The sequence below is a fragment of the Narcine bancroftii genome, chromosome 6 (genome assembly GCF_036971445.1).
Source record: "Narcine bancroftii isolate sNarBan1 chromosome 6, sNarBan1.hap1, whole genome shotgun sequence".
NCBI lineage: Eukaryota > Metazoa > Chordata > Chondrichthyes > Torpediniformes > Narcinidae > Narcine > Narcine bancroftii.
In genome coordinates, this window is record NC_091474.1 from 220,019,156 (window position 1) to 220,044,506 (window position 25,351).

A 25,351-nucleotide genomic window follows, 5' to 3' on the forward strand; every position below is an offset into this window, starting at 1 on the left:
GCAAGTTTCATTCGTTTTACTTTTGGAGGGGGAGGGGTTGTTCGACCACGACTGTGAAAGCGGCTCCTGACGCTGAGTTGCCGTTGGATTTGGATCCCATTGTTTGATTTCGCACCGGGACCTTTGCAGACATGCAGTGATTTAGCTCTGGCCCGTTTCGCTGGTTTAACGCTGAAACCAACGGTGGGTGATGGCATTGGCTGAACAAGCTTTGCATCCGTCGGCTTCCACTGCGCTGCCCACTCGTCCAGGATCTAGTCATGGGAAGTCAGATGAATGAATGAGTGAAGTTGAAAACCAATCGCGCCCGCGTTCCCTGTCGGTGCCAATATCAAAATAACCATCTGCTTGGCAAGGTGAAAGGTGAAACCCAGAAATGCTTGTCTCATGGTTGGTTGCACGGGGAAATATTAGAGACACAGGACCCTCAGGGCAGTCGGCGTTGAAAACCTCTCTCGCTTCCTGACCTTTATTCCGGTGGCGGATCGTGGTCAACGTTGCTTTGCCACCTCCCCCCTTCCTGGTTTTGTTGTAGGATTATCCGCCTCGGATGGGGTTTTTTGTTTGAGAAGAGTAATTAGTTTATTAAAGGGAGCTTGGATTATGGATAATTCTGTTACCTTTCCGTGTCGCCTGAGAAGTATCTGCCCAGTGTAGAGTCGGCGGTCGGTTTCTAAATGATGCCTGCAATTACTTGGGCACAAAAATTGTGCGGAGGACAGGACAGGGAGAGAGGGAAGAGCTCAAATCAGTGTGGAAATGAATGTTCACTCCCCCGCGCAGTTCCCCTTTTCCCGGGCTTGTGTTTTGTCTCTGGGACTCCATTCTTCCATGTGTGTGTCTCGAAACCTTCTTGGATCGTTAAGTATGGGTTTATGACCTCGTAAGATTGCTTTATGGATGACTATAGCACAAGGAGAAGGGGAGAAGAAGCGTGTGTTGGGGCTAGCTGCCGGCACCCCCCGTGTTGCCATGAACCTTTAGGAGTTGCACTGCCAGCGACGGGCTCGGGCGACAGACTTGGTTCAAGTCTTTTTTTAAATATATCGGTCAAGGTTTCCACCCCAGACTAATCAAATTGAACAAAATTAGCATTTTGAGGGGAGAGAAAACTACTCTCCCCCCCCCCCCCCCCACGTATGAATGAAGCGGAGCCTGTGTTTTGAGTGGGTTGGAATGGCTTGAGCCGAGTTTGAACGAAGCGCCCGTGGTTTTGCAAGACAGCAATCATAATTTTATATAATCTAGCTTTTTAAAGAGGAAATGAAGTTTCCACGTGGTTATTGTCCCTTTTAGTTCTGCTGTCAAAGGGATTTTTTTTAAAGAGTCTCGTCTCGGTCCATTTGCGCTGCAGAGGATTTAATTGGAATTTGTTGCACCCGTTTTTAAACAAATTAAAATTACAATGAGCGACATTTGTTTCATTCACTCGTTAGATTAAAATGTCCTTGTTTCCGTTAGGAAAATGACCTATAAATCTATTTGGAGGATCAACGAAATCAGTTTTTTTAAAAACAATTGCATCTTGTTCTTAATTTTGTGGTCATTTAAATTTCTTTAAGGGTCTCTGATTGTATGGTATCTGACGTATTTTGTATTATATAGCGATTTAAAGACGATGCTTTTTTTTCCTCTCGGAACAATTTGTTTTTTTAAAAATTAATGTGCATCTTTTCAATTGCAAAATTGTTTTTAAGAAATACCTGGTGAATACAAAATGATCCTTTGCAAGATTTAATAACCTTAGAGGTCACCTCTTTTTGTGCAGTTGCCTTGCTCCAGATCCATCCAAATCTATAATCAGAAATCCACCTCTGCCTCACTTCCAGTATCTGGGGACGGAGCATTGATTATTGAAGTGAATTTCTCAATAAGTTGCTGACAAAGTAGTAAGGAAGGAAAAGTTGACCAGAAAGTCAGCTCAAGGTCAAGCTTTATTTTAATATGGATATTTTCAGCATTTGTCGCAGTTTAAAAGAAAGTATATTTTCTGATACAACTAGCCAGGAAAAAAATCAAAAATCTGTTTATTATGAAGCACCTGCTGCAAAATACTTGCCTTTCTTTCAAAAATTCAGAGATCTCAAACGCAAATGACCTTCAATACTTTTAAAGCACTTTGATCTGAGTTCAATGTGCATGCTTTTATTTCTCAGGTTTGGACTAGTTGTTAATTTTGATGATTGCTGTCTCTCAGCTATTGATTCTTGGCTTATTTTTTTTTCCTTAAAGGCTTTAACACTTGTTATTTGTTTGGTATATTGACCAATGCACATGTGCTGAACAAGCATACACAAATATAACTCAAAGAGAAACAAATGAAATACACACAAAAAAAGAGTGATGTTAATTTGTAACTTGCCAAAGTGTCTTTGTCTTTGAAATACTTGAAAATGTTCATTTTCAGCCTTGCCATACCATTCTTGAATGTAAATAATCCTCTATGGATGATGCTGGCGTTGTGTTGTGATAGAGAACATGTGAATATATATCCAAGCCGTGCAGACATTTCGTTCGATAAATTAAAAATCAAGGCAAATGGTGTACAATCTATGGGTTAGCTTCAAATATTAAACCTGAAATGGCAGCTCAAAACTGAAGGCAAACCTTATTTTAAGTCGAGTAGTATTTTTAATGCTATTGTACTCTGGAATTTTTCATGCTTTCCTTATTCACATCTTTATCCTAAAGGCCTTGCAGTAGTTGGATCCATTTAAACACTGAGCCTGACAACAGTCTATGAAAGACATCATGGCCCACTTCAATCCTTTCTCCCTTGATGATAGAACTATGAAATTCCAACAGGGGTACTGGACCAAGACAAGGATTGGGATGTTCAGACCTATTTCTCTCCTCCTTCCTCTCTGCCCTCTGCAACCATCCAGCCTTTCAGCCAGCAGCTTGTGTTTAGCCGTTTGGTATATACTTGTAACAGAGATTAGCTACCTTAGACCAAGAAACAAACATTTTCAAATTTCTGCGGTGCAATTCATTTATACTGGGAGTAGCTGGTAAGACTGGTAATTTAGCACCCGTTTAAAAATGACACCGTGATAATCAAGTATATGGTGCATAACGGACCTTTAATGCTTCGAACAACTAACCACATTTTATTATCATCAGCTTTTAGTTTATTTATACAACCTGATTGTATTGATATAACCTCTTGCAATGGTTTATATTTACTTACGCTTATCATTTAAAAAAGTTATTGTTTTTATTCTTTGTGTTGCAAGATGAACTGTAATGTAAGCATTAAATATTATTATTTTTCCAGAAGAGATGCTGACTTAGATAACTTGTGTGTGGAAATAGTGAGGAATTCCTTGGAGATGTTTAAAATTTGATCTGGCTAACAATAACATAGATAGAGCGTGTATCATAGTTAAACTGGAAAAACAGATTTTAATGGTTTCTTATTTTTACAATCTCTCACAGTCAGCTGAAGATGATTTATGATGTGCCTTAGGAAAGACCTTTTTTAATAATATTCTTTCAGTGATAGAATTTTTGAATTATTCACATTAATTGTTAAGAATTATGATTCTATTGGCAATGTGCATTTAAAAAAAGTCGTGTCCTATTAAAGTTCCATTTAAAGTCTTGTATTGAAAATGTCACAAATCTTATGGACCTTTAAAGTACAATTATTATGGTGTAATAAAGATTATTTATAAAATGATATTGTTTATGGCTGCTTCTCCTGACTTTGTTTTGAATTTGACATTTAACATCTTGAATATGACTATTTTGGATTCTAAAATATTCTGAAAACCTTTATTTTCTAAAAGGGAAAAGGTGGGTGAGACCATTATTATTGAAAGTGTTGAATATAGATTGGCATAGTAGTGCACTGTAATGGTTTTATGATTAGCTTTGAATTTGCCTAGAGGATTACATTTCTAATTTAAATTTATTTTCTATAGATTCTGTAGCACAGATAGTTATTGATAGATTTAAATATTGTGGTGGAAAGTATGTGTCAGTATTAATTTGGTAAGGAGTGGAAAAACACAGAAAAAAAAACCATTGAAGAATGGGGAATGGGCTCATGACATTTCAATTTCAAATTGGGTTAAATATTCCATGAAGATGGTTGAATGTAAAAATACTGTCATAGCAGAGATAATCAGTCTATTGATTTTTGTTAAGAACATTGGCTCTGTGTTACCTCAATACTACTGGCTTTTGTAAAACAGGCTATGGGAAACTATAAATCACAACTTAATTTTTAAATCTGCCATGGCCAGCTTTACAGTATTGTATTCTGCAACAACAATCTGGTACCAGTTGTTTGAGAATGGCGAATAGTTGGAAAACGTGAGAATGGCTGATGTTCCAAAATATTGAAGTATTTAGTTGTCTCAAGTCATGTTTTATTTTAAGAATATAATGTATTTTATGAATATTACTGTTGGAGGAAAAACAGATGAAGCTGTTTTATCTTAACATGCTGTTGTGCCTTTTACATATTGTGCATAGCTTTAAATACTGTAAAAGAGTTCAAGAATGCTCAATAATCTGTGTTTTTAGCCACTGAAAATCATACAGGGTGGGGGGGGGGGGTAGTTGTGGGAATAATCAGAAGGAAGAATGGTTTTGGGAACTAAGTACCATCTGAAATAAAAATGTAAATAGCTGCATTTTAATTTAAATGAGTAGTTTGAGACCTTGTTTGAAGTAATCTTTCCAGTTACACCAATTACTTTTGGATAAAAATGTGTGGTCAATTTGATGGCTTAAAAAGTGGTCTTTGAGTCACTGTCTAAAAATGCAGTAGGAAAGCTTCCTTTTCACAGAAAGTTTAGTTTGTGGATAATTCACAGATGTGTATAATGTTCACATTACTCATTGTTCTATTGCATAATTAAAAAATTCCCTTGAATGGAATTGTGCAAGTACCTCATCTGTTTTAAAATCTTTTACTTGACAATATTGAAAAAAAAATTCAGATTCCATTTGCTGTCACTTTGTTTTCCTTGGGTTTGCTGCTTCGATAAACTTCATTTTGTTGCATAGGGTTTGAAAGTACACACAAATTTAAACATGAAGTATGTTTAACTTTAAAATCTTTTGGAAAAGATGTGAGGCTGCTCTAAATTCTTTCAATATTGAGTGCTTTACATAAAACAAATATCAAGCTCTTGGAAGATTAATTTGATTCTTCATAAGGTTGCAAACATTTGGGGAATGCCAATTGTTTTCAAAAGTATGTTTAACTGATCCTGGATCGGATCTGGTTGACACTATCTTTCTTTGAAGATCTTGGCATTTGACTTCCCACTGAGCATCCAACTAAACTGTCAGTTCCCTTTGATGAGATAAAATGGATAAAGCACCCATGCTGATAAGACATTTGGAGTTGTTCCTGTCGTAAAGTGGTTTAAAAGACTGGTTTCGTTGAATATTTGCATATGTTAATTGTTTTCTTGTAACTTGAGCTCAGTTTTTAAAAAAATTAACACCCTTAAATTGTTCCTAGAAATTATTTGTTGCTTTAAATCTCTGAACAGGCAGTTTGATTTACTGGTATTATTTTTTAAAGTTTAGGATATGAATGATCTTCTTGTAAACCTTAATAAACCTTTTAACATCTTATAAATTCCTAGCAGGAGGTATTTGACGAAGTTAGTCAATACAGTAATGTTTATAATTGTGGACTCTTTTAAAATAAAATTTAACTGTTAGCATGTCTTGTGAAGGAAAAATATGTAAGAATTGAGGTATTCCTTGACTTATTTCAAGCCACAAGCGCATTTAACCAATCAGCTGATTTTTTTTTCTCTCTCAAAAAAGTGAATGACACACTTTTTAAAAAATACTTCAATGTTCCAAGTTGTAGCCTATAATAAGTGGTTTATGCATATTCAAGAAACGAATAGGGCAGTACTCTGAGTGCAGTTAGCACTGCGCCATTACAATGTCAGCGACCTGGATTTAGATCTGGCACTGTCTGTAAGGAGTTTGTATGTTCTCTCTGAGTCTGTGTGGGTTTCCTCCCACATTCCAAAGATGCAAGGGGTGAGAAGGTTAATTGGTCACATGGGTTTATTTGGCCATCATGGGCTCATGGGCTGTGCTGAATCTCTAAATTCAATATAAATTTTTTTTTAAATCTTCATTTTTGATGTTCTGATGAAGAATGGACCTTTTATAAATTTATGATCTGGACGATGATACAGACCATCTTTTTAATAAGATTCTTAATAATTTTTCCTTATGAAAATTGGAAGCTAACTTTGCTCTGTAATATGTACAATGGCAATTTTTTATATTGTCTTTTTAATATGGCATAGGGATGTTAATAAAAAATATTTAGCAGTGATTAAAGATATTCTGGCATGCAATTTAAAGCACTTTTAAAGAAATTGATTTTAAGGACTAAGAGAGTGAAGTGAAATCGAGAGATTTATCGAGGGAAATCCAAAGTGTCAGGCTGAAGCTATGGCTACCAATGATGCAGCAGTTAAAATTGGGGGTAATTGAGGACTCGTAATTGGAGAGGGGCTCAAATATTTTCAGGCTGGAGATGATAGAAATAAAGGTATTTATTAAGGCACCTCAAAGCTCTCAGGACCCAGGTTTGATTCTGACCTTGGGTGCTGTCTGTGTGAAGTTAGAATGCATGGGTTTCCATTTGGTGTTCGAATCTCTCCCCAACACCCCAAAGAGCTGCTGAGAGGTCAATTGATCTCTAAATTATGGTTGGTTGGCAAAAAAAAACAAAGAGGAAGGGATTGGAAAGTGAGAGCAAGTAAGTTGGAGCTTAATCAGAAAGGGGAATTCACTGTTCTGTGAGCTGGGGTAGACCCAATGAGCCCAAAGGCTTCCTGCACCATGAAAGGTAAGTAAAATTGAGTTGTTTAACAAGGAACAATGGTAGATCAGCAATGATTGGAGCTAAGGCTCTAGACATTCACTTGAATATATATGTAATATTAAATAAGTTTGCTTTCAGGAAGAATTATTAATGAGATATCCATGATGATTATACTGATATTTTCACCAGTGGACAAGAAAAGTCAACATCCTGCATTCTCACCCTGAAGCAGGGTCCATCTTGAAGCTTTATGTTACTAGAATATTTATTTTAGTGATAAATGCAGAGTGAATTTGCAAGAAGATAAATGTAAAATCTAGATATGTTCGTAAAGGTGCATTATTACTGGCTAAGAAAGTTTATACGGGGCGCTACTGAACTACTCAGAGGAGGAAAATTTGATTCCAGGTTTCCATTACTCCATTTCAGATTCGGCAACACCTCTACTTGTTTAACTGAACAAGAAAAAAAATCAGTGATTGTTCTTGAATGTTAGAAACTATTGATCGCTGGAGGCCACAGGACAAGCAGGCTCTGCATATATGAAATGATCAGCAATGATACACACCCACGCAGAGGTGAAAGACCTGTACCCAGTTTGTAACTTGTATGTGTTCTATATGTAGAGAATGATTGGCCTTGGCTGTTGCTGCCCCTGGAGATCAAAATATCTAATTGACAGTGTTCATGTGTGATTAGGTGAAATCCTGTCAGGTATCGCCTCCACAGCCTGACCGCCTGAGTTCCTCCAGCAATTTGCTTTATCTTCCCGGGGGAAAAATCGGCCACATTGCAAACTCGATGTTACTTGTTAGTTGCAAAGACTAAAAGAATTCATGGGAATTTGCTACAAACTGCTGGAGAAAATAGACAATTTCAGCAATGTTTACAGAAATTTATAATTAAATTTGCCTGGAAAGATCTTCCTCAAAACCAATGCCCACATCCGGATAGGTGAGCTTTTGCAATTATGAGGTTGTAACCTATTTTATTGCACAGCAGAGGGATCGTTTTTAATTTTAGGATAAATATTGAAAATCAATTTTCCTTGTAAACTCTAATCACAAAGAAAATTAAATGTTGCTTATGGTTTATACATGCAAAGTAATAGTTGGCATATTTTTCTTTAAAGCTGTCAGTATTGAGGAGTGTTACATGTTTGAAAACAAAAAGCTATTAAATGTTGTGGATCAATAAATAGAAGGAGGAGGGAAACAAAAAAAAGAACAAAGCTGCAATCAATGGTTGCAGAACGTTACACAGTGGTTAGAGCACTGGCCTTGTAAACCAGGGCTCATGAGTTCGTTCCTTGCTGGGGCCTCTTATCTGTGAGGGGCGCTGGACAAAGTGGCAACTCTCTCTCTCTCTCTCTCTCTCTCTCTCTCTCTCTCTCTCTCTCTCTCTCTCTCTCTCTCTCTCTCTCTCTCTCTTCCTCACGGCAGACAAAAGTTAAAGGATTTCATGTATGTTGCATTCTAAATATCGTATTACGTGACAATAATGGAACCTTTACTAAGACTGTGTCAAATGAAGGGGTCAATTGCAACAAGAGATAATCCTTTTCATTTATAGCCATATGTTGGAATGGTTCAAGTGTTTTGTTACTTTTTTTTCAGTTTGACTTAAGATATTGAGTTTATATGTAATAGTTGTATTTTTCTTGAATAACTTTTCTGTATATTCTGTTTTGTATATTATCTTTGATTAATGGGCTTTTACTTGTGTACTTTTCTATGTTTATTTAAAAAAGTGCCTAGCCTGGACACCGAACAATCTGCAGTACAGTATAGGGCCTTTGAAGCCCAGAGTTGTGGGGACCTAATAACAGCATAGAATTTCCCTACTGCATAACCCTCCACTTGTGTCATTTCCATGTACCCAGCCAAGTCTCTTAAAAGATCTCAGGAAGATCTTAAAAGATTTCCTGCTCCTACCTTGATGGAGGGCTCAAGTCTGAAAACGTGGTTATGTATCTATTATCTTTGCTACATGAAGTACATTGGTTGGTTGACCTACTGATTTCCCCCAGCATTGTGCTTTTAATTTTTCTCTTGAAATATCCTCTTGTACCTGCCTCCACCAATGTTGCTGGCAGCACATTGCATGCACCCACCTGTTAATTGGGTTTTGAAAAGTATACTGAGGGAGAATGAAAGGGTGGAGAAGGAGAAAAGTGTTGAGCAGGTTATGATTGTATTATGGGGAAAGAATGAGAGCAAGTTTTTTTTTTGTTGTTTTGTCGGGGGAAGGGTTCAGGAAGGACAGCCATGCAAAACCTATTCCTAATGACCGGAATTTAGAAGGAACAAAAAATGGGCTGCTTAAAGGAGCTCAGGAGCTTGTGATATTAATCCCGTAAATGCTGAAGGAGGAAAGAAGTTATACAAAAAATGAAACTAATTGGAGATCAGAATATGTCACATCATACTGTAGACATAAACATCATTAAACATGCTGAACATCAAAAGAACTTCAGTTGTTGGAAATCTGGAAATGAACACAAAAATGTTTTGCAAGTCAGACAGAATCTGTGGATAAAGAAAGGAAGTTAATATAGAAACAAATGTGTTTCTGTTATATTTATGATGAATACTTGTGTGAATTTAGATGGGAAGATATAATTTTCTTTTTGATTTTCAAAATCAAGTGTCATCAAGACAATTGAAAATTGGAGATGGATAATTTTCAAATTTATAGCACGATTAAGCAAACTTTAGTCTTTCACTGTTGCTCAACAGTCCCACCTTATGGCCTGTGTTCCCAATCTACGCTAGCCAACTCCTCCCTCATCGCATTGTAGTCTCTTTGATTCTAGTTTGATTAGATCCAACTATTGCACCCTTTATGTATGAGAAACTCTTATTGATCAAGATCACTCATTCTGAGAGGATTCCTAATGGCAAGATCATTAATTTTGCCTGTCTCATTGCACAGGACCAGATCCAAGAAACCATGTTCTTTTGTCGGTTCAGTAACATGTTGGAACATAGAAACGTGCAGCCCCTTTGACCCACATCATTGTGCCAACCTAATAAGCCACTCTACCAACTGCTTAAAAGTTCCCCACTGCATAGCCCTCCACTATTCTTAGTTCCATGTATGTATCTAACAGACTCTTAAAAGATCCTATTGTACCGACCTCCACCACTATTTCCAGTAGCGCATTCCATTCCACCGTTCTATATGTAAAACTACCTCGTATACCCCAGTACTTACTCCCAAGCACCTTAAAACTATGCCCTGGGAAAGAGTCGCTGGCCATCCACATAACTAATGCCTCTCATCATGTTATATACCTCTGTCAGGTCACCCCCTCACCTGTTGCCCAAAGGACCAAAGACCAGTTCATACAACCTATCCTCATACTGCATGCTCTCCATTCCAGGCAGCTTTCTTGTAAATCTCTTCTGCGCACTCTCTAAAGTATCCTCATCCTTCCTGTAATGAGGTGACCAGAACTGGACAAGTGGTGACTAACCAAAATCTTGTATGACTGCAGCATTACCTCACAGCTCTTGAACTTTATCCCATGGTTAATGATGGCCAACACAACATATACCTTCTGAGTCATATTATCAACCTGCACAGCAGTTTTGAGTGCCGTATGGACATGGAGTCCAAGATCTCTGTTCGTCCACACTGTTCAGAGACCTCTCATTAACATTGTAAACTGCCTTCAAATTTGACCCACCAAAGTGAACCACTTTACACTTTTCTATGTTAAACTCCATCTGCCCTTCTCACTCCAGCTTTGCATCTTATCAATGTTCCTCTCTAACCTTTGGCAACTTCAGGCTAACCACAATGCCCCCAACCCTTGTTTCATCCTCAAACATTAACCCACCCTTCCAATTCCTCATTCAGATCTGTTATAAAATTCACAGAGGAGTGGTCCCAGAACAGATCCATGCACTGAGCTCCATGAACCATCTACTACTACCCTCTGCTTTCTCTGTCAATTCTGTATCGACTAAGCAAGGCCTCTTGGATTCTTTGCCTCCTTACTTTTGAAATGTCTTGCATGGGAAACCTTACAAATCCTCAATGTGCTTTGTTACATCCTCAAAGAATTCAATCTGGCTTGTGAGGCACAGCTTTCTCCTGACGAACCCATGCTGACCATCCCTAATTAGAATATGCCTCTCTAGATGCTTGTAAATCCTGTCTCTCAGGATTATCTCTAACACCTTTCCCACCATTGAAGTAAGACTCACTGGTCTATAATTTCCTGGATTATATCTATCTCTACTCCCTTTCTTGAACATTTGCAACCATCCAATTCTCCTGTACATTATGACAATGCAATGATCAACATCGGTGGCTCAGCAATCTTCTCCCTCCATGCACATTTCCACTCTCACTCCTGATGGGTCCTAACCTCACACAAGTCATCCTCTTGTTCTTCATTATAGAATACCTTGGGGATTTCCTTAATCCTGCTTGCCAAGGCCTTCTCGTGGCCACTTCCAGCTCTCTCTACGTCCTTTCGGAAGATCTTTCCTGGCAATCTTGTAATTTACTAGAGCTCTGTTCGAGAAAGTTATCACAGATGGATTCTATGAAGTGCTCAAGTGTTCCTTGACCAACTTAATTCATAAAATATATGTACAAGTGCTCCCATGACCAGTGATGTTCCATTCTTACACAGATCAAATATTTGCCTGTGTACTGCAATGTTGTTAGACAACTCCTACCAGTCAATTAAAAAAAAAAAAAATCTCTACCCAGGTGGAATCAACAGTCTACTGTTTAGATTTAGTATTGTCTCTCACTATCACCCTGCCTCATCCTTTATTAGGAGAGGAACCCCACCCCCCTCCTTTATCTTCCAACATATTCTTCCAAAAGCCCCTTTCACATTTTGCATCCCAGTAAATTGGCTGTTTCGTGTCTCTGGATAGGAATGAGGGTTTGGCCTATCACACTAGACCACTCCTAACCTGAACACTGAATGCTTTCACACTTGCAAGTGCTTATACCCGGTGTTTGGACTGATCTACCTTTAATAGGAAGTGCCTGCAATGTTGTTGCCCATTTCACACTTGCCTGATCTCCATAATGACATCTGTAGATGCTGGGGATTGTATTCGGGGTCGAGGCCGGCAATCCCCAGCGTGAGGTGACGTCATCTGACCCCGGCGTTGAGCAGATTTTACTTTCACACTTGTCACTTTAAAGGCTGATTGGCGTTTGATTCCTGGGATCGCTGGCAAGTGTGAAAGGGGCTATAGGGATGGATATCACTGGCAGGTAGATGGAGGGATGGTGGGAGAAATGAGTTCTGGACTTGGCTTGGAAAGTTAGATCGGGTAAAGAACAAGAGTAAATAGTGGAACCGATTCAGGATGCTCTTGGTTGTAGGCTACCCAGGCAGAGAATTATATGTCCTTGTGTTTGGCATCGTCCTAGCAATGGATGAGACAGAGGACAGGCAGGCATTTCTGAATTCCAATTGGTTCATTTCTTCACCAACCTGTTTCCCATCTCTAAGAAAGTATTGTTTTTTTTCTTTTGTTAGCTGAACCACAAAAGTTCCTGAATAGGGTCTTTTAAAATTTGTACATACTTTTTGGGGGCAATATTTTTATTCATCCTTTCATAAGCATTGACCTATTTGCTGCTGTTCCCAGTCACCCCCATTTGTCACTGCTCATGTAAGGACAATGAGTTTATTGCCTTGTACGCTGTGTAATGTACATATCCATGGAAATTATTCCTTGCTGCAGCTAAACAGATACTTTGTGGGGAAAAGAACACAAAAACAAGTTTGAAAAGAACAGCCACTATAGCATACTTAATTGAATGAAAAGGAGACAATAAATTAAAAAGGTAGATAATATTCACAGTTGTCATAAAGCAAAATAGAGACTGCAATAATGAATGAAGACCATCCTTTTGTGGTGTTGGAGCAATCCCTGGTTAGTAACAAGAAGGGGGATCGAGAGCTTAATGGCTGTTGGAAAGAAAATGTAATGTGATGTGCTACAAAAAGGAAATCTTCATTAATGCCTCACCCTAAGAAAAATATGTAGGGAGGAGAGAAACTGCGACAAGAATAATTTCCTGTCCCCTCATTTACAATTTAGCACACACCTTTCTGAATAAATGTAACAGATTCAGTTTAAGAAAGTTCAAATCCTGCTACATTGTTTTCAATAAAAGACTAACTTTGACACATTTTATTACCAGACCCTTTCAAAGGTCTCTGTTAATCTAAACCCCTCTCCATTATCTGTAATGTATCAACTCTATTATATCTGAAATAATGATGGGCCTGATGAAATAAATAAAACTAGGTCCAGGTGTTGGACTGTTTCATACTTAATTTATGCTTTTTGTGATAAATTCCAACAGCATACTGCAATATTCATTCATCATAAACAAGAAAATACATTCTTGCACTACTTGTCACATGGTGCCCCATCGAGCTTTGAAGTGCACTTTTTATTTTGTAGACTGCAAAAATGACCTAACCTTGCCTGTGTGGTGTGACTCCTCAAGGTTCAATATTTACTTTTTTATTGTTGGTCCTGCAAGCAACCTCTTTGAGGACCATTTCTAAAATGTTCCTCGGGTGATATTTTGAAAACTCTTCAATTATCTAAAAGTATATCGGAAGCACAAAAGTCATGTAAGTAAGCAAGTTCATCGAGGCAGCCTGAAAGATGGCCATTTTTATTTTAGTGATGTGATTTTTTTTTTGCGGCTATGAATGGAAATGGCCCATAATTGTAATGTTCATTGTGTTATTTCAAAGTAAAGATGGTTTGAAAGCTGCATAGTTCCTGTACTCTTCCTGTCTATGCTTTTTCTTTTATGATCTGGGAAATTTAATCCACTGAAATTAGTTAAATCTTAACTAATGCAGTCAAAAGTTTTAAAATCTCTCTGCAATTGTTCATTTGAAAATTTGCAAATGTGTTGATGTGCCTTCCTGGAACGTTACACGTGGAAGATGCAAGAGCTTTGACATCTATTTGCAGTTTTGCTCTTCAGAACTACTCGTTTAAAAACGGGCATTTTATGGCTTAATGGGGATGTGAAATAAATCCATTCATTTTCTTTATAAATATGCATTGAATTGTTCAGTGAATTGCATCTTGCATTATGAAATTTGATGACTATCTGAAAAGTTACAGAAGTTTTAAGTTTGGGGGTTTTGCATTTTGGCTTTCAATTTGTTTGTATTGATAGACGCTGCTTTTTTGAGATTTTTTTCTCTCTCTTCCCCTCTTGTTTACCCATAAAATGAAAGTTGTCGGATGAAGTGAGAGGGGCAATGGTTTGCTGTCCAGCTTTTATACCATATTAGATCAAAACCAGCTTCTAGAAATGGAGAAAATATGGCCCCATATTGTTTGAGTATGGAAGGGAGATGAATGTGAGTGGGTATTTGTAATTCAGCTTTGTGAAACATCGTAAAATCACTGTGGACAAAAGACCGCAGAAAAGTTAAAGAGCAGATGAGTGTGAGTGGGTATTTGTAATTCAGCTCTGTGAAACATCGTAAAATCACTGCGGACAAAAGACCTCAGAAAAGTAAAAGTAATATATGTATATAATTTGCAAAATGAAAAATGAGGTAACATCTTATTTTCAGACAACTTTGTAATATGGTTTATGGCTGATCTGCCACACCAGAGTTGAAGCAAATGAAGGACAATGTTCCTTTTATAGTTCATTCTGACCTAATCATATATTTTATAATTGTTGTATTCCTGGGGACCTCACTGCTCTCTAGTTCCTTGTTTGAGCCTCAATTCAGGTGTTGCTCATGTAGACTTTGTGACTGTTTGGATTTCTGCTGGGTGCTCCAGTTTCCTGTGTGCGCGAAAATCCTGTTGTGCAAATTTTTTTCCTGTGACAAAAGACTGTGTGCACTGAATGCTTGTGCAAATGTAAACTTGAAATTAGTTCAAGATCATCAGCTCTCATGGCTAATAAAACTATTGGCATGTTTTAAAACAATACAACTATGTTTAACTGACTAGTTTACAGAAAGAGTTAGCTACGAGATTATTTTCAATAAGTATAATCATTAATTACTACATGAGTTTAGGTCACTAACCTTTTTGTGTGCACCTTAATTTCCTTTGTGCGCCGGTTGCAAAATTGGTGCAAGTGCACAGCTTAGAGGGAACCATGGTGGTAAGTTAATTGGCTACTGTAAATTGCCCTTTAGTCGAGGAAAGTGGCAAATACTCAAAGGGGAGTCGATGGGCCTGTAAGAGACAATAATTTGTAAGGTGACAGGGAAATAGATGAACGGACATGGGAATGAAATAATTGCTGTAATTGGAACTGGAATGGACTCAGTAGGTTGAATGGCATCCTATGTTCTAGGTATTAAGTTATGATAATGACTATTTAAGTTTACTGTAGTGCGCTTATCACTTCAGTAAATGATCTGACCAATGTGGCTGAAATGATAAAATAATTCATTGGGATGTAAAAAAAAAGAAAATGGTTTAGATGATGCAAAATAAGAAGGCTTAATGTTAAAATTCAGGATTCAAAATGCATATTTTCACATAAAAATAGGAGGTATTAGAAAATGTATACCCCCTCCCCCACCCACTGGATCAGTGAAAATGATCAGGACTCTGATTGCCAGCTTTTTGTTAGGCTCGAGTATCAAGGGATATGGAACAAAGGCTGAGTAAATGAAATTATGGCACTGATCATGTAACATCAAATTAGAGAGCAGGGAAGGCTTAAGGGACTGAGTGACCCACTCTTGTTGCAGTGATGGGGGTTGTGGACATTTTCTACTGCTGTGCAAATTTGGAAAATAATTTTTGAGGATGGATTAAATATTATGAGAATATGTATTTCTATAATGAAAGGTGGGAAATGTATAAATAGTTATTTTAAAAATGATTATCTGTGGAATAGAGTTTACAGTGATGGAGAGGAGTTGTTGGCCTGCATGAAATGTATCCCCCTATGATAGAATCTGTAAAACCTTTTGCTGTAGGTGGCTGTGGAAGCGAGGTTTTTGGGTATATTTAAATCAGAAATTGAGAGGTATTTGATTTAGATGTGGCATCAAGGGTTACCTGGAGAAGATTGGGGAGTGGGAGGATGAATCAGCTCATGAAAGATCAGTAGAATGGACTTGATGGGCTGAGGGGCTTATCCTGCTCCTATAACGTGATCTTGAAATTTTTCATTTGAGATGCATAGAAACGCAAAACATGAAAATGCAGTTCTCAGCTGCGTTATTTTTACAGGGTGAACTCAAATGTATTATATGGTTATATGTTATATGGTAAGAAAATGTCCCATCTCATGCCCTTGAATAAATTCCTTTCCCTTCATCTAATTTAGAAGCTTGCATGCTTCCATCATCAATTCAAGGAATTGGAAGCAGGAACAAAATGATTGGCAGGTTGTTGCTTTAACATGACTAAATAAATACTGGGTAATTCTGCTTTCTTCTCTAGGCCTTTACGATTGTTCTGGGATTGCAACCAGCAGCTCTATCGATTTTTTTTTTCAATCTTACTAACCTCACCACCCCCCCCCCCCCCCCCCCCCAACTCTACCCTAGATATCTGTGAATAAATGGCCTTGTTCGACACAGAATGCTTCTTTTGCCATTAATAGGCTGTTTTTCTTTCATTTGCCTATTAATAGTCTCAGTATGGCACATTTAAAAACTTGAATGCTACTTGACCTTTTCTGTCTTAATTAACTGACAGCCCATGAAAGACTAAAATACTGGGTGCTGATCCATAACTTTCAAGCAACGAGTCAGGTGATATGACCAAGATTATCAAGCTGTAGTTTAAGTTCATAAGTTCTGAAAAGCTTTTATTTTCTATTTAAATAATTTATAAAAGAGAGATTATTGGCAAGCACTCACATTTTACAGACAAAAACAATGAAGGAAAATGATGAAGAAGGAAAACAAAACCTAAATGAACGTATCAGGTGTAATCCCTTTCTCACATACTCATCAAATTTGTGATCAGAAACTGGAGTGTATTTTTCTCTCTATTATAGTTGATGGTAAAATTGATTATGGATTTAGCTTTCCCTCTTGCCTGGTTTATCTCCGACCACAGTCCACACTCCAGCCAACACTTGTTCTTATCTTCCTGGTCCAAACATTAGCACAGCTTTGGCTGGTGCCCTTAAGACCACCCATCACCCTGGTCACCTGATACTCCTATTTATTTAAGAAGCTTGGAGTAGAATACAGTTTGGGGTGGGGGAGGAGAGGAGCTGTTTCCTTAAGCAGAGGTTGCAGTCAAGTGAGTGTTAACTGTTAAAACCAAAATGTCTTTTAGCATTGTTTCAAGTTCGGGGGGGAGAGAATCATATTCCCTTCAAAGATTGTTTCAAAATAAACCCCTGTTGTAAGTATAGGAAGATGCTGAGACAAGATGCAACTCTCACATTTTTGATGCATTCAGAAGGTTAAAGTGGGCCCCCATTAAGATTAACCTCAGCCCATTACAGCTTTTTTTTATTTGGCATTCAGACCCACCCTTGAATGGCTGTGGACAGCTAATACCAGGCTTTTATTTCTTCTGCAGAAAGATTTTAAAGGCAAGATACACTGTTCTCAATCACATTTGCTGCTCTGATCACGTGATTTCCCTTTTAGTGAGTCACACATAGATTGAAGGTGAATCAGAGAATGAATTGCCATTCTGCAATTTCCTTTTATGTTTTATGTTACAATGTAACCACAACTTCAGAAGTTTATATGTTCAGAATGTATTGCTAAGTATTATAGGAACTGGTTATTTTAAAAAAAACAGTGATGAGTGAGTTGCACATTATTTGTTGATTTTAAAATATTTGGGAAACTCGGACACACAAATCAGTTCGCTTTGACAGATTGGTAGTTATTTCATGAGGTTACTACAGAGCTCTTGAGTGATGGGAAAGGGTGAGCTTAGAGCATTTCCCCAAATGTTCCACCAATCACACACCACTTTTTTCATTTGCCTTCATGTCTGGGGGATGGGGACTTAAAAAGAAGAACCATTTTTCACACTGCACAAAGGCATGCTTTAAACCCAATAGCTTTGTCAAATGCCACTTATCCTTTTGCCTTGTCATTGTGAAGTACTTGGGTTGCAACAGAACTGTGAGCTATGGCTCTTGGAGATTGGTTAACTTAAAGACAACTTAAGCCAGGCATATCCCAACAGAGTTAATCTCAAAATCAGAAATCTGCTTAATTACCTGAAGAAGTTTAGGTTATTGACTGACTTAAGGTTTCAGTTGGAGCAGATCGCAGCAACTGGTGATTGCAGAAGGTAAAACAATAATTGATTATATTGTAGGCTGCATACTGCTGAGTGCTGAGATCCCTTGCTTTACTTGTCAAACAGTAAACTTTTAATGCTTTGAAAGAGAAGACAGCAAGTGTCAAATTTCCTGTAACAAGGAAAAAAAAGATGGCAGTAAGTTTTATAAAAATGCCCAGGATGTCCGAAATCCTTTTTTTTGTTTTGGAAAGGATATCACATTGCTCAGTTTTTAGTGAATTCTAGGGTCAAACTGCCGATGTGCTACTTAAACAGTTTTGTATTGGGAGTTATTGTATAATCAGTTTGGTCTAAATGCCATAACAAAGATGATGTATTGATGCGGTCTTCTTCGACATGTTAGTTACCAAATAGCAATCCAGTGAACTGGAGTTCAATTTTAGGATTTGTAATATGAAATTGTCTCTAAGTTTGATTTACAGATGGAAGGGAGTGTACCCAGGGCATTCTGTAAATGGGGGTGGCACATATATATTTTGCATTAACTAAATACAGTAAATGGTATCCCTTTTATTCACACTTCACAAATGTGAACTTCCAAAAGCACAAATTAACTTGATTTTTGGAGCAATTTGGTTTGTCCACATTGCTTCACAGTTCATTACTTTAGAATTCCAGGTACAATTAAATGCAGGAGTCAGTTTGCACAGTTTCCCCACAAGCAACAAGCGATAAATGTGAAAAGAAAAAAGCTAGATAAACTCAACAGGTCAGGCAGCGACCATGGGTAGAAGTGCTCCGCCAATGTTTTCAGGTGGGACTGACAGGTGCTTCATTAATCAAATGTGATCATGTTTATAAAACTCCTGTGCACCAGGAGAGTTTAAAAAAAAATCTTCTTCAAATGTTCTGAGGTGTTTATTTCAATGCGAGGAGTATTGTACAAAAGGCAAATGAGCTTAGAACATGGATTAGGATGTGGAATTATGATGTTGTGGCCATCAGTGAAACCTGGTTGCAGGAGGTGGAGGATTGGCAGCTCAATGTTCCAGGGTAACAGTGTTTCAGACACGTTAGAGGGGCAGGGTAGCATTGAGAGCCAGGGAGAATTGCAGGAGCAAATTATATTGCAGAGCCATAGCTACAGGACACACAAAATTGAAATAGTAGGAAATTTTAATTTTTCACATATTGACTGGGACTCCCATGCTGTAAAGGACTGTGTTCAGAAAAGTTTAAGGTACCAACTAGAGAGGGTGCAATACTGGATCTCCTATTAAGGAACAAGCCAGAATAGGTGACTGGAGGGTGTACAGGGGAACATTATGGTCAGCGATTTTAATGCAACTAGTTTCAAGATAATGATGGATAAGGATGGGTCTGGTCCTCAGGTTGAGATACTAACTTGGAGAAAGGCTAATTTTGAGGAAATGTAAAAGGATTTAGAAATCGTGGATTGGCAAGGATGTGCTTAGTAATTGGGAGGCCTACAAAGTTGAGATTTTGAGAACAAAGAGTTTGTATGTTCCTATCAGGATGAAAGGCAAAGTTAATAGGAGTGAGGCAGAGGAAACGTTGGATTTTGAGGAATACTGAGGATCTGATTAAGAAGTAGAGAGAGGTATATAATGAGTATAGGCCACAAGGTGTAAACCAGGTACTTGAGTATAAAAATACAAAATTAACAAGAAAGAAAATAGGCGGGCGAAAAGAAGATAGGTTCTCTGACAGACTATGTGAGGGAAAGACCTATGGGCTTACAGTTATATTAAGAGCAAAAGGATAGTAAGGGACAAAATTGGTCCACTTGAAGATTATATTGGTTGGGTATTTATAGAGTCAAAAGTGATGGGGGAAGATATTAAATATGTTTTTTCCATCTGCATTTACTCAGGAAGCTGACACAGAGGTTATGGAAGTGAAGTAAACCAGCAGTGAGATCTTGAAACCTATACAGATTAAAAAGGAGGAGGTGCTTGTTGACTTTAGGTGGATAAATCCCTGGAGCCCAACAAGATATTTCTAGTGTGCGTTAAGATTGCAGGGCTCCTGGCAGTTATATTTATCATGTCCTTAGCCACAGGTGAGGTGCTGGAGGATAGCTCGTGTTATTCCATTGTTTAAAAAAAGGCTCTTAAAAATTGCAGGCTTGTGAGTGTGATGTCAGTAAGTTATTGGTAGGGTGTTCTAAGAGTTCAGATGCACAAGTATTAAGATGGTCAGGGACTGACTAGGGATATTCAACATGGCTTTGAGTGTGGTAGGTTGTGTTTAACCAATCCTGTAGAGTTTTTCCAGGAAGTTATCAGGAAAGTAGATGAAGGAAAGGCCATGGATGTTGTCTACATGGACTTCAGAAAGGCTTTTGACAAGGTCCCACATAGGAGGTTAGTCAGAAAGGTTCAGTCACTTGGTGTCCACGATGAGGTAGTAAATTTGATTAATCATTGACGTTACAGGAGATGATTGCCTCTCTGACTGGAGACCTGGGATTAATGGTGTGCCTGAGGGATTGGTGGTGGATCCATTGTTGTTTGGATTCTCTATCTGGATGATAATGTGGTAAATTGGATCAGTAAGTTTGCAGACGACACAAGGATTGGTGGTGGTGTAGACAATGAGGAAGGCTTTCAAAGCTTGCAGAAGGATCTGGACCAGCTGGAATAATGGGCTGCAAAATTGCAGGTAGAATTTAGTGCAGACAAATATGAGGTGTTGAACTTTGGAAGGACAATCAAAGGTAGAAAGTACATAGTAAATGGTAGGGCACTGAGGAATGTAGTAGAATAGATGGATCTGGGAATACATATACATAATTCCCTGAAAGTGGCATCACAGGTAGGATTGGGTCAGAAAGGGGGCTTCTGGAACATTGTGCTTCATAAATCAAAGTATTTAGTTAAGTTGGGATCTTATGGTGAAGTTCTATCAGACATTGGTGAGGCATTAATGTTTTGTACTAATTTGGGGGGGTGGTTTAGTTTATTTAGTCTGCCGATGTAGTATTGTATTTTTTATTATCTTATGTTTAATCTTTTTACTGTAACTTTCTATCTTATTCATGTTATAAAATCTTAAATAAAGTTTAAAAAAAAGACATTGGTGAGGCTAAATTTGAAGTATTGTGTACAATTTTGGTCACCAAACTACAGGAAGGATATAAATAAGATTGAAAAAGTGCAGAGGAGATTTAAAAGGACTTTGCAATGAACTGAGTTGCAGGGAAATGTTAAACTGGTAAGATTTTATTCCCTGGAGCACAGAAGAATGAGGGGAGATTTGATAGAGGTATTTAAAATTGAGGGGGATAGACAGAATAAATGTAGATAGGTGTTTTCTACTGAGATACAAACCAGAGGACATGGGTTAAGAGTGAAAGTAAAAAAGTTTAAGGGAAACCGCTTCACACAGGAGTGAGGAATGAGCTGCCGGCTAAGGTGGTGAATGCGGGCTTAATTTGGACATTAAGATAAAATTGGACAGGCACCTGAATGGGAAGGACATGGCATGGATGCACATTAGTGGGACGAAGCAGAATCTAGTTCAGCACAGACTAGAAGGGCCAATGGGCCAGTTTCTGTGCTGTAGTGTTCTATGGTTCTAAATTGTTTAGGTACATATTTGTCTTCACCTGAGCAGGTGATTTGAGCCATGGCTTAACATTGCCCTCAAAAAGCAACATTGTGACAGCACACCCTCAGCAAAAGTGTTAGCCAAATCCTAAAAGGACCAAGTACATTTGCTGACTGACTTATAGGACCAAGTACACTTGCTGACTGACTTATAGGACCAAGTACACTTGCTGACTGACTTATAGGACCAAGCACACTTGCTGACTGACTTATAGGACCAAGCACACTTGCTGACTGACTTATAGGACCAAGCACACTTGCTGACTTGGATTAATTGATCCGATTTTGGTCAAAAGGATAATGTCATGGAGTCATAGAGTCACAATGCTGGCTAACAAGCAGCTATCCATACCCAATCCAGTTTCCTGTTCATAACCTGGAGTCTTCATTGCCACGGTTTTCGAATGCTCATTTTAATACTTAAAATGTTGTGGGAATACAACTGATTTCAACAAATGTCTGCTTTTTTTTTGTAAATTGTATTTTTTGTTTGCAGCAATACAAGTACAGTATTTATCATACCATAAAATAATAAAAACAATTATGCAAAAGGAATACATATTTTCATATATTCTCCCCTCCCCATCCTCCCGAAAAAGTAGGAAAGATTGAAGAAAAGAAAGCCTAACTGATAATCATCATTAATTAGTTAGATTTCAAATTTACATAATGATCTTGAACCTTGAATTAACTAAGGTGAGTTGGAGCAGAGTGACAGACGCTGTAATCAGTAGCAATAAAATGCATAGGCTTCCAAATCATCATATCTTTTTAGCTGATTCTGTAAATTATACAATTTAATAATTCCATTTGGCATTTATTCAACTCCACTTTATTATCTCGTTTCCACGTTACAGCTATAAATTTTGCTATTGCTACACCTAAAAACTTCAAATAAATATCTCCTAATCAAAATATTTTGGGATCTTTCAAAACTTGCATATTCATAACTTGTCCCAATAAAATACTTATATTTTCCCAAAGTTATTCTACTTTTTCACATTGCCAAACTGCATACAAGAAAGTTCCTACTTCTTTATTACGTCTAAAACATTGATCAGAACAATTCAAATGAAGTGCATACAATTTATATGGAGTATAAAATAATTGATGTAAAAAACTGAATTGTACCATTTGGTATGTAACATTTATTGTATTAATTACACTTTCATAACCTAATTTTGGCCATACTTCTTCTTGAATTTGTATATTTAAATCTCTTTCCCATTTCAATTTAGATTTAAATAAATCCTTTATCTGCAGAGTCTCTTGGAATTTTATATACATATTAGTAATAAATCTTTTGCTAAACATATCAATTATTAAATATTCAAATAGACTTTGTTCAAGTAATCTAAAATTTGTCTCTAACTTTCTTTTTAAATATGATTTAAGCTGATAATGAGAAAAATAGTATTACTTGGTATATTATACTTGCCTTTCAATTGGTCAAAACAGAACCCAAAATACAATCCTTTATCCTTTTTATTCCACAATTGTACCAAATGTCAAAATAATCATTATTAATCATAAAATGAATCAAAGGATTTTGCATTAATAACATTCTAGCCACCTGATAATTCTTCATTCCTCTTCATTCCATACCTTAAGTATATGTTTCAAAATTGGTGTATTTATTTGCCCTCTCAACAATCCTTCATGCTATTTATACAAAATATGCTCAGAAAATTATTTTCTCCTATTTTACTCATTTCAATTTGTACCCATGCTGTCTTTTCATCAATCTGATAACAAGAGGACAAAAATCTAAGTTGAGCTGCTTTAAATTAGGCATGCATAATCCCCTGGTCATATTTCCTTGTTAATTTTTCCAATGCCATCTTAGGCATTTTGTCTCCAAAAAAATCTTATTACAGTTTTATTTCAATCTTGAAAAAACATTGTTAGTATAAAAATTGGTAATGATTGAAATAGGTATTGTATTCTAAAATATTCATCTTCACACAATTTATGCTTCCTATTAAAGAAATTGGCAAATCCTTTCATCTTATTAATCTTTAATTTTCTTCAATATAAATATGTAATTTAATTTAAATAAATTATTTAAATTCTTATAAAAATATTAATTCCTAGATATTTACCACCTCCTTCCACCATTTAAATTTTGTCATTTTCTTAACCTGAGTGTAATCTGTCTCCGTCATTGGCATCACTTCACCTTTACCAATATTTACTTGATATTAACCCATACTCTGTCAATTGAACATTTACTTTTTTAATGAACTTTCTGGGTTTGTAAGATATAGTATTACATTATCTACAAAAAGGCTAATTTTATGTTCTTTATCATTTATCTTAAAGCCCTCAATCTCATTATCTCTTCTAATCACCCCTGCTAACGGTTATATAGCCAGCGCAAATAAAAAAGGAGACAATGGACAAACTTGTATAGATGATCTATCCAATAAAAAGATTTTGATATTTGTCTATTGTGATTACTCTAGCCTTTGGGCGATTATATAATGCCCTTATCCAATTTATAACATTTATTGGAATTCCAAAAACCTTCAATGCTTTAAATAAATAGGCCCATTCTAATCTGTCAAATGCTTATTCTGCATCTAAAGCCAAAGCAACTGACGGTATTTTTCTTTTCTGTGCCACATTGAACAAACATAAAAATCTAACTATTGTCAGCTGATCTTCTATTCTTGATTTAAAAACCTGTTTGGTCCACATTAATCAATTCAAGTAAACATTTAGCTAATCTATTAGCTATTAATTTAGACAAAATTTTATAATCTGTATTCAACAATGAAATTGGCCTATATGAAGATGGAAGCAATTAACTGTTATTAATGCAGTTTTAAACAACTCGGGTAAATCACAAAGATCTTCCATTTGATCTAACAATCTCATAAATATAGGAATCAATAACTCTTTAAATTCTTTATAAAACTCCAGAGAAAAACCATCTTCCCCTTGAGCCTGATAATTTGGTAAGGACATCAACAAGTGATATATTTCTGCAACTGTAAAAGGATTTGTTAATTTGTTTTATCTCTGTATTTAATTGTGGCAAAATAATTTGTGACAAATATTTGTGTATTTTATCTCCATCCTTCAAAGAATCTGATTGGTATAATTTCTTATAAAATTTCATAAAAACATAATTAAAGTTCTGTGATTTATAAGTAAGATGACGTCATCTTTTATCGCTATTATTGTTCTCGATAAGTGTTCATTCTTTAATTGCCATGCTAAAACTTTATGCGATCTATCTCCCAACTCAAAATATTTTTGTTGGGTTTGCCTTGTATCTCTGACCACTCTGTTTTTATTGTATTAAATTTAAATTATTTTTTAATCCAATACTCTTCATTTCTTATCATTTACTTGATTTTGTAATTCTTTTTCCATCTTTATTCATTTTCCAAATGATTAACTTCAGACCTTTTTTTAAACTGTAGCTGTATAACTTGTTATTTGTCCTCTTTAAATAAGGCTTCATAGAGGCCCAAACCAGTTATTGGTTATAGATTGTTCATTTCTGTCTAAAAAAAAATTATCTGCTCTCTTATAAATTCATAAAAATCTTGCCTTTTTAACAATGCAGTATTAAACCTCAATCTATAACTTGTATTTTCCTCTTCTTCCAATAAAATTGACATAACCAAAGGTGAATGATCAGACAATATTCTTGCTTGACA

The 25,351-nt window shown here is 36.8% G+C and overlaps 1 protein-coding gene across 1 annotated transcript in view; it reads left to right on the top strand.

Moving 5' to 3' along the window:
- The window catches only part of LOC138737370 (protein lin-28 homolog B-like), a 317,579-nt gene that overhangs the window by 9,734 nt on the left and 282,494 nt on the right, over positions 1–25,351 (top strand). The window lies entirely within an intron of this gene.